General features: G+C 36.4%; 1 pseudogene; it reads right to left on the bottom strand.

Annotated features, from left to right (window-relative positions):
• Positions 1 to 3,692: 3,692 nt before the first annotated feature.
• Positions 3,693 to 9,097, bottom strand: LOC123241673 (annotated as a pseudogene).
• Between the last annotated feature and the right edge of the window lie 565 nt (positions 9,098 to 9,662).

Here is a 9,662-nt window from a genome sequence, read left to right as displayed (position 1 = left end):
AATGGGTGAACAAATTGTGGTATCTGTTGGTGAGGGAATACTATTGTGCTCAAAGGAATAACAAAATGGAGGAATTCCATGTGAACTGGAATGATCTCCAGGAATTGATGCAGAGTGAAAGGAGCAGAGCCAGAAGAACATTGTACCCAGAGACTGATACACTGTGGTAAAATCGAATGTAATGGACTTCTGTACTAGCAGCAATGCAATGATCCAGGACAATTCTGAGGGATTTTTGAAAAAGAACACTATCCACATCCAGAGGAAGAACTGTGGGAGTAGAAACGCAGAATTAAAATAACTGCTTGAACACATGATTTGATGTGGATATGATTTAGGATGTAGACTTTAAAACACCATCCTATTACCACTATCAATAATATGGAGATTCAGTGACACTTGTAAAACCCAGTGGAAATACACATCGATTAAAGGGGGATTGGGGTGGTGGAGGTGAGAGAAAGGACATGAATCATGTAACCATGGAAAGATTTTCTATTAAAAATATACAAACAAATAATTAGTATAAATAAAAAATAAACTAATTTTAAATTGAGGTATTTAAGTTAGCTATGTGGAAGAGTGTCCTGACAGTAACTTGTTAAAAAAAACCCACAGACTTTTCAAAATATATTGTGTTATTAGGTTGAAGAGTAACATACAAAGATTCAGTAGCAGTAACAGTGTACTAGTGTACTAGAGGAAAGACATTTCAGTAATTGTTTAAAATACAAAGAAGTGTAATACATAGTCCCTGAGGAAAAAGAAAACTAAGGGAGACAGAATACATAACTCAAATGGTTTGCTACAAGATAACATGGTGAGAAATTAGTTGGAACATACCTAAATAATTCACAGGAAACTGAACACCACTGGCTGCAGTGTTCAGAAACAAGTAGGACATTAAAGGAGGGAGATAGGGCTACACTGTGATCAAATGACTAGAGGCAAAATTCACATCACCCATTCTGGAACAGAAGCTGTTGGAAATGAAAATAATCTGTAGTAGAGTAGTGAGAGATAAGGTTGGAGATGTGGACAAGTCTTTAAATATTAAGTTAAGGATTTTGCATTACATTATCAAGGCAAAGAAAAATCCCTGAAATTTTCAGTTGCAGAGTGTGTGTGTGCATGTGTGTTCGTGTGTGTGTGTGTGTGTGTGTGTGTGTGTGTGTGTGTGTGTGACTTGCCAATGTTTTTACTCAATATCACAATTAAGGTATCCTTCATACTTTCTTAGTTTCACTTATCCTTCCATATTAATGACTCTAAACTTCTCAGCCATGGCATATTTTTTTCTTGAATACTATACCCATAGCCTCCTGGAAATGTCCAAAAAGATTCCATAGTATCAACAGAAATTAAGTATCTCTAATAACACCCTCAGTGCTAGTTCTTTACTCCTCCCTCAACTCACACATTCCAACTCAACACATTTTCAATGTTTTATTGATTATACTTCTAAATATATCCTGCATTTATCATTTTATTTCTAATCCATTTAAAAAAAGTCAGTCAGTAAGAGAAGCAACATGATGTGGTAGATAGGGACCTGGCTATTGAGTCATCTGGCTATTATGACTCAATAGCCAGTTCCCCATCTACCACATCATGTTGCTTTAGTTTAAACCCTACCTCTGACCAGTACTGAAGGTGTGACCCTATGCAATTAAATTAGTCACTCAGTTTCCAAATCAACTCCTTAAAATTATAAATTATGGAAAAACTGACAATTTGTGTTGAATGTTTTTTTTTCCTTTGTAGACTTTCCTCATCAAATAAACAAATAAATAAATGATGTGTCCTACCCCTTCTGTTCCCTGCCACCAGTTGCCCATCATATTGAGGACAACTTTAGAATAAAGTATAGGCATGGAGACTAATTAGAAGGAAACCTTACCATACCAAAAATTCAGTGATTAACATCTGTAGTTTCTGTCACTTAAAAGAGATAGATAGATCCAAGGGAAAATGCAGAAGGAATCAATAGAGTGCATTTAACTTGGTTTTAAGAGAAGGTGGAATCAGTAATATTTACAAAATTTGAAGTGACAGAATTTTGTCCAAAACCAAGAAATAAACAAAAAGTAATAGAGAAGGTTGATAAAAGGGAAATTGGAGAGATTGATGAATGCTATATTATATGTGCTTAGTATCAAGAGATATGAAAAGTTTCAGTTGGAGGTGTCCAGCAGGCAATTATATACAATTTGTAGGAGTGGAACTCATGAAAAAATGCTTAGGGTTAGGGGTATAAAATTTAAATTTATCATTCTAGAAAAGATCATTGAAAATAGGGTGGTAAATAGAATAACTTCATTGTGATTATAACTGAAATCAGATATCAAGTCCTCATACTCTTCAAGTTGCATCCTTTGTTTTTCTTCTTATGCTATAGAAGTCAGTAAAAAAAGATGGTGTTTATTACTCTGACTTCACAAGATTCATGTTTAATTAGATTTCAATTAGACTTTAATATAAAGGCTTGGTAAATTGAATGTACAGTATACTAATACCTCAATTCACAATCATTTTTAAAGAATGTGAAAATTATTTTATTGATACATTCTTTAGTAAAATAAGTTCATCATAAGTCATGCTGTATACACATTAGCAGAACAAAGAAATTCAATATAATTACATAGAAAGTATGAATAAGTACATGTTCAAATTTAAGGACATATGGTTCTCTCCACTATTGCCCATTTTACCTGTGTACACTAGGTTTAAGAAATAAATTTTAAATATTCTCTTCTTCTTTTGTTAGATCTTTTATGGTTAACTGGATCTAATAATATATCTAATGTTATTCAAACGAGTCTGAAGATGAAGTTTAAAACTGCATATTATTAACTCAATAACCTGTATTTACTTGGTTTAGTGTGGTTCACAGAATGTCTCGCTATCCACTATCTTAAAAGAGTCATTCTCTTCTACAATCAAATCATGCTCTTCGTATTTTTGGTTCTACATTTCCAGTTTTTGAGTGGATGCAGTCATTGTGATTTTAAAAATATTTGCTATTTATTTCTCCCTAGAACAGTGCTATCTAAATTCAAGTATTTATACATACTAGTGCTAAAACCTAAAATTACTTTTCCCACCTTTTTTCTTAAAGATCCACTTCCAGAATCACTAACTTCCATTTCCCCTAAGAATAGAGGTAAAGAAACTAAACCTGATATATCACCAATTTCCTCACAATCTTCTATAACAGTGCTAAACAGTCACAAGGACATTATTTTAACATGTTCCAAAATTGCCAAATAGATAAAAAATGGTAATCAATATTTTACTTAGAAGTAAATATAGTCCTCCTTTAGACAAATACTTTTTATTTGAACCACAATAGAAATTTTAATATTGAAAAAGTCTATTGCAATCATATTAAAACTTAATTTGTACAAATTTGCCACAAAGAGATTTGTCAGGCATACATTAAAATAAGATAACATAGCTAAATTTTGAGTGTGTCTGCAGGCATATGTGGTTTTGTGTTATTTTTAATAAAAAAATCTTCCACATGTTTACACCTTTTGGACACATAGAGCATACAATTTATGTATTAAAAAGACCTAGCCAGTGGTCTTTTTTAATATATTCATATAGTTTATCATCTGCAGTGGTCCTTTTAAAAGAGAACAAGGTAATTTTAAAATGACTTTAATGTGGACTTTTCTAGACACATATTTCTACATTCTATGAATTTTATCATATTCAACAAATCAATTCAAATGATTCATTATCCCATCATTTAAAAAGAAAAGTCTCAGTGATGATTTTGAACTATGGTGTAATCTTAATTTCCCCATTAGCTGCTTTTTCCAGGAGATCTTCTAGTTCCTTTTTGGTCATGTAACAATAGCTTTTAATCTCATTAGGATATGGATCTAAGGTTACTTTCTTCCTCACAAAAAAGATATAATCAATTTCATGTTCTCCCCAAATCCCATCAGATTGTGTTTTGTAGTGGATTCATGTTAGATTAGAAATATCTTCTGGAGGAACCTGTTCCATGGGGATCCCTAGTTCAGCCTTTAAATATGTAAAAGATGTAGCTGGCTCAGAGACCTGGCTGGATATCTCAAGCCTCATTCGGAGGAAGGGAAGCAAGTTGATAGAACTCCTCCTCCCCACTCCCTTGGCAATTCAGATCTCTGGCTGCTGATCCTTAACTGTTAATATGGACCAAAGTCTTCTGTTTATCTGACTAAACTTCTTCTAAGCGCAATTTGATATCAGAAGGAATAAATTTCTTAATTAGTTGATGACTCTTGTTATCAGAATCTGATTCCCAGTCAAGGATGAATAATATTCTCAAAATGTCAAAATGTCAACAGCTGATCTCACTCCCATAGAATGTCATTTGCCACAGAAGCAAGGCAAGATGGAGGCTGGCTTTGGTAATGTGTGTATTCGGGCATATGTAGTTAGACCAGAGGATCTCACACCAACAAATTATGTTTGAACAAAAAATTTAATAACTTGAAGGGTATAGAGTTGATGATATGTACAGGAGAGTGGTGTAACATGCATGATCTTAAGTGGAGTGAACTGCCTCACAGAATTCCACAGTACCCCCCAGAACTCCAGGTGAGAGGAGAGTTGGGGCAGTTAAGAATGTGGGTATAAAATCAGGACACCCAGCTTAGCAAAATCACTCTTTAGGGAGCTGTGTGGTTGGTAAAGGGGTAGGAATTGCTTCTCAGCTATCTTATCTCTAACCTCAGGGAGCCAGGTGCTTCTTTGCTGAATACTCCAGTTGACTATAATCAGGCTGTGAGCACTGTGAAAATACCTTATATGCAGTATCCCAGTGAATCTTAAAACAATATAGATCAACAATCAAGATTACCTTTACCATTTTAACCTTGATAACGTTAGATTTAAGAGAAAGATTAGATTGTGAGGGAGTGAGGTGAATAAGTTTATATAATTTTAGGAAGGAGGGTGAGGTAAAACTATCTAGTATCTTCAGGATTTCTGTAAATATCCTGAAGATACTAGATAGTTTTACCTCACCCTCCTTCCTAAAATTATACTTCCTTCCCTGTTTCTCTGAATTAATAAATCCCTTCCCTTGTTAAGTTTTTGGGGTGTGAAGAGTTACATTTTCAGGATTTATGAACCCAATTCATACATTACCTAAGGCAAAGCTTCATCCATGCAAACTCTGAGCTTAGGTGTAATCCAGAGTGCATGACTGCTGTTTGAGGTCATCCTGAGCACTAAATCTATCTGGGGCTTTAGGAATAATCCTCCAACAATAGAAATTGCTAATTTCTGTAGGTTTATTCCCTATCTGTCAGGCAATTTGGCCCTGGGATAGCCAAGTCCAAATAGCCTTCATTCTTGATCAAAAAGGGATTCTGTTATAACAGTTTACAGGGGGTAGCAATTGCCAGGAGGGGGAAGAGAAAGAATTCCATTCACTCACTTCCCTCCCCACTGCTAGTCCTTGCAACTTGACCTCTGCTTAGACTTCTTTGCTTAACCACTGCCAACTGGACCCATCTTTACAGTGGGTTAGGTCAAATCTGTCTAGTTATCTTCAATGTTGACAGGACAGCTTCTCCCCTAATGGGGAAAGCCCCAAATGGAAATCTTTGCTTCCCTAACTTCCTCTCAAGCTAATGTACTTATCTGGTATAAGCTAAATATAAATGCAAGATGGTTTAAAGATGATCTTGATTGGAGATCTGATAATATTGAGATTTTGTTATGATTACTGCTAGCTGGATTTCTTACCAGCAGTAATTAAATCAGGATCAGTGTGAGACAGTCTAATTGAATGCCTTTATGGGTAAAAACTGATTTCCACCAAGCTTTTCTGGTCAGAGTAATGCTAGGTCTCAGAAAGTTGTTGTAATAATTGTAATTATCCTACCACCCTTGTCCACCAACACCCTCTCCCAGGAAAGAGTGAATCACTCAGTGTGAGGTGCTCCTTATGTACCCACATTCTTAACTGTTCTTAACTGCCCATATCTTGGGGTTCTATGGTAATTCTCCCCATTTAAGATTCTTCAAGCTATAAACATCTCTGAGTTGCCCGCCTTACTCCTATGGCAATGTTTTCTTCCAATTCGACTAGGTTGCTTAGTTGATGGCTACAAGTGTTTGTAAAACAACCTAGAAAAGTAATTTTAACAACTTATTTCTGCTGCAGTAATAATTTGTTTACTATGCTAAGTAAAAAGACACTAAAATCTTGATGTAATAATCCTTTATCAATGTTTTCATTCAGGTGGCAATTCTTTTTGGTCTCTGCACCAATCTTATTGTCATTTTCATCAATAAGAATAAACATCTCTGCCAGGAGCTGAATTTGTTGCTCATCCAGATCATCTGTGTTGATTTCAGGTATTGTTGCAATATGTTTAATTCTTATCAAGAAGTTCTAAACACTGTAATCTGATTTTTGACCTCCCTATTTGACTGAAACTGCTCTCCCCAAGGTCAGCAACACTATTCATCAACACATCTCACATCTTTTCTTAGTCTTCATTTTTTCTCGACTTCTCTGCAGCTTCTAAAACCTGTGCTCCCACTGAGGTCCCCATGCTGCAGCTTCTCTCCAGAAACTGAGCCACTAGATCAGGATCCAAAGATATCTGTATGGAGACCACCACAGCTGCTCAAGAGAAGAGAAGAGCCTTACTATCATTTTTATTTCGTCTAACCTTATAGAACTTATATTGCTACCACATATTTGACATTTTGGCCTCTATCATTTTCAATGGTCTAAAAAAACAACTCTCTGAACAACTCTTTGCCTTGTAGAAACTTTAGCTCTATCTCTGAATCTGTCAATCATAGAACTTCCTTCTCTAGGGGAGCTGAATGAAAGCCTCAGACTTCTTTCTTTCTATTGTTTTAGCATCCTATAATTTTTCCAAACCTACTTGTATAACCTTGGGGAGGACATCAGTTAGTTCTCTCTCTTTTTTTAATCATATCTACTTGGCCTCAGGTTAAGTGTTATTGTTCAGAGTCTGTTTCTTGGGCCATTTACTTTAGTTATTCTTTTGTATTCTGTTATCTCATTAATTTGCTACTGTGGCATACAACAGTACAAAGGGGCTCCTCAGAGAGCTTCTGAAGTACCTCTACTCCACAGAAGGTACTCAGCCCTAATAGCTTGATGAGGAAGACATCTTTTACCCCTTTTCAGCCTCAAAAGTTAGCATTATGATACCCCAGGCTATTTAAATCCTACTATCTTAATGACCTGAAAGGCAAATTATCTTAGAGGTTTTAATAATCCTCAAGGAGGAAACAAGAGACTTTTAGTTGAAGGAAATACATATATATATGTATATATATATATGTATATATATATATGCAATGACCTTCTAACATAATAGCATAATCTCTAATAATTACAGAAATGCAAATCATAACAACTCTGAGGTACCATCTCATACCCAGCAGATTGGCTAACATGATAGCAAAGGAAAGTAACAAATGTGGGAAGGGATGTGGAAAAAATTGAGACATTAATGCATTTCTGGTGGAGTTGTGAATTGATCCAACCATTATGAATGGCAATTTAAAAGACTACCTGCCCTTTGATCCAGCCATACCATTGCTGGGTTCATACCCCAAAGATATCATAGGGAAAAAGACTTGTACAAAAATATTTATAACTGCACTCTTTGTGGTGGCAAGAATTTGGAAAATGAAGGAATGTCCTTCAATTGGGGAGTGGCTGAACAAATTGTGCTATCTGTTGGTGATGAAATACTATTGTGCTCAAAGGAATAATGAAGGAAAAATGAATAATAAAGAATTCCATGTGAACTGGAATGACCTCCAGAAAATGATGCAGAGTGAAAGGAGCAGAAACCAGGAGAACATTATACACAGAGATGGATTAAATCAAATGTGGTTAAATCAAATGTAATGGACTTCTCTACTAGAAGCAATGCAATCATCCAGGACAACTGAGGGACTTTTTAGATAGAACACTACCCACATTCAGAGGAAGAACTGTGGGAGTAGAAATGCAGAAAAAATATAATTGCCTGATCACATGGGAGGATGGGAATATAATCAGGGATATTGACTCAAAACAAGCACCCTAGCACAAATATCAATAAAATGGAAATAGGTCTTGATCAATGACACATATAAAACCCAGTGGAATTGTGAGGCTGTTATGGGAGGGGGTTGGATGAGGGGAGGAATAGAATATGAATCCTATAACCATGGGAAAAATGTTTTAAATTAATTAACTAATTACAAAATTTTAATTAAATTTTTAATTAAAAAATGAAAAATGTGGTGGTATCCATAAAGTGGGGAAACCCTGAAAAATTATGGTAACTGATGGTAATGGAATATTATTGTGCTGAAAGGAATAATATACTGGAGGCATTCCATGTGAGCGGGAAAGACCTCCAGGATTTGATGCAGAGGGAAAGGAGGGGAATCAGGAGAACATAGAGATTAACATATTTTGGCAAATTGAATGTACTTGACTTTTTTACTAGTTGTAATCCAGAGGAACTTATAAGAAAGAATGCTATCCACATGAAGAGAAAGAACTGTGAAAATAAAAACACAGAAGAGAAACATATGATGGATCACGTGGTTTGATGGGAACATGATTAGTATTTTGATGTTAAAAGATCACTCTTTTGTTTCTGGTTAAGATGGCAGCAGAGTAAAAAAGCAGCTGCTTAACCTCTCCTAACCGAAACATATAAGACTCCTCAAGAAGTCATGAAAACAAATCCAGAGGAACGAAGGGACCCCACAACAGGGCTCAGCATTAAAGGTACTTGGAATTGGGGCATTTCCATGTTATAAGGGGGTGAAACAGCTCTCACTAAAATAAAATCTGAGCAACCCCCTCCCCCACTCCACACCACCTACAGTGCCAAAGCCAGCGCACAAAAGTTAGAACAAGCTTGGGGCACCCATTAAGTCCTTGGCAGCTACCTGGGGTCACCAGGCCCTGTTCCTGAGAGCAGCAAGCCTTAAGACCCCAAGAGGCTAAAGAACGTGCCTGACATTGAACACGGACTCTGAGCTCAGGCTCAAGCTCAGGCCCTTGTGTCCACAGATCCTGAGCGCAAGAGCAGTCTCGCATCCTGAGCCCAAGAGCAGACTCAGATCCTGAGCACAGAAGTGGACATTGAGTGAGGACTCAGTGCAGAGGGGTGTACGACTGTGGATACCGAGCCCTAAAACTACTAAAGGAGCCTCGGACAGAGGAATAAGCAAGGGGACCACGAGGAAGCTTGACCCTGAGAACAACTAGATCAGAGTTTTCAGGTGCCTAGAGAGCACAAACAGACCCTGGGTGTGAGGATAAACCTGAGAGGGCACAGGGTTAACAATGGCAAGCCAGAGATAAGAACACCAAAAGAGAAAGATCATCAAGAAGAAATCTGTAACACTCGACAACTTTTACACAGAGAAAATCCAGAAAACAGAGCAAACAGAAGAAGAGAACAAACAAGTAATTACATCCAAACCTTCCCAAAAGAATGAAAACTAGACACAAGCTATTCAAGAGTTCAAATCTCAGATGATAAGAAAGATGGAAGAGATCTGGCAAGAAAATAACAGTTTAAGGGGCAGAATTTCACAATTGGAAAGTGAGGTAAGTAAATTGAAGACCAGAAATGAAGAGATTGAAAAGGAAAACCAAA

The sequence above is a fragment of the Gracilinanus agilis genome, chromosome 3, assembly GCF_016433145.1.
Source record: "Gracilinanus agilis isolate LMUSP501 chromosome 3, AgileGrace, whole genome shotgun sequence".
In the NCBI taxonomy this organism is placed as follows: domain Eukaryota; kingdom Metazoa; phylum Chordata; class Mammalia; order Didelphimorphia; family Didelphidae; genus Gracilinanus; species Gracilinanus agilis.
Note: the sequence above shows the minus strand (reverse complement) of the source record. Positions and strands in the feature narration are given on the sequence as shown.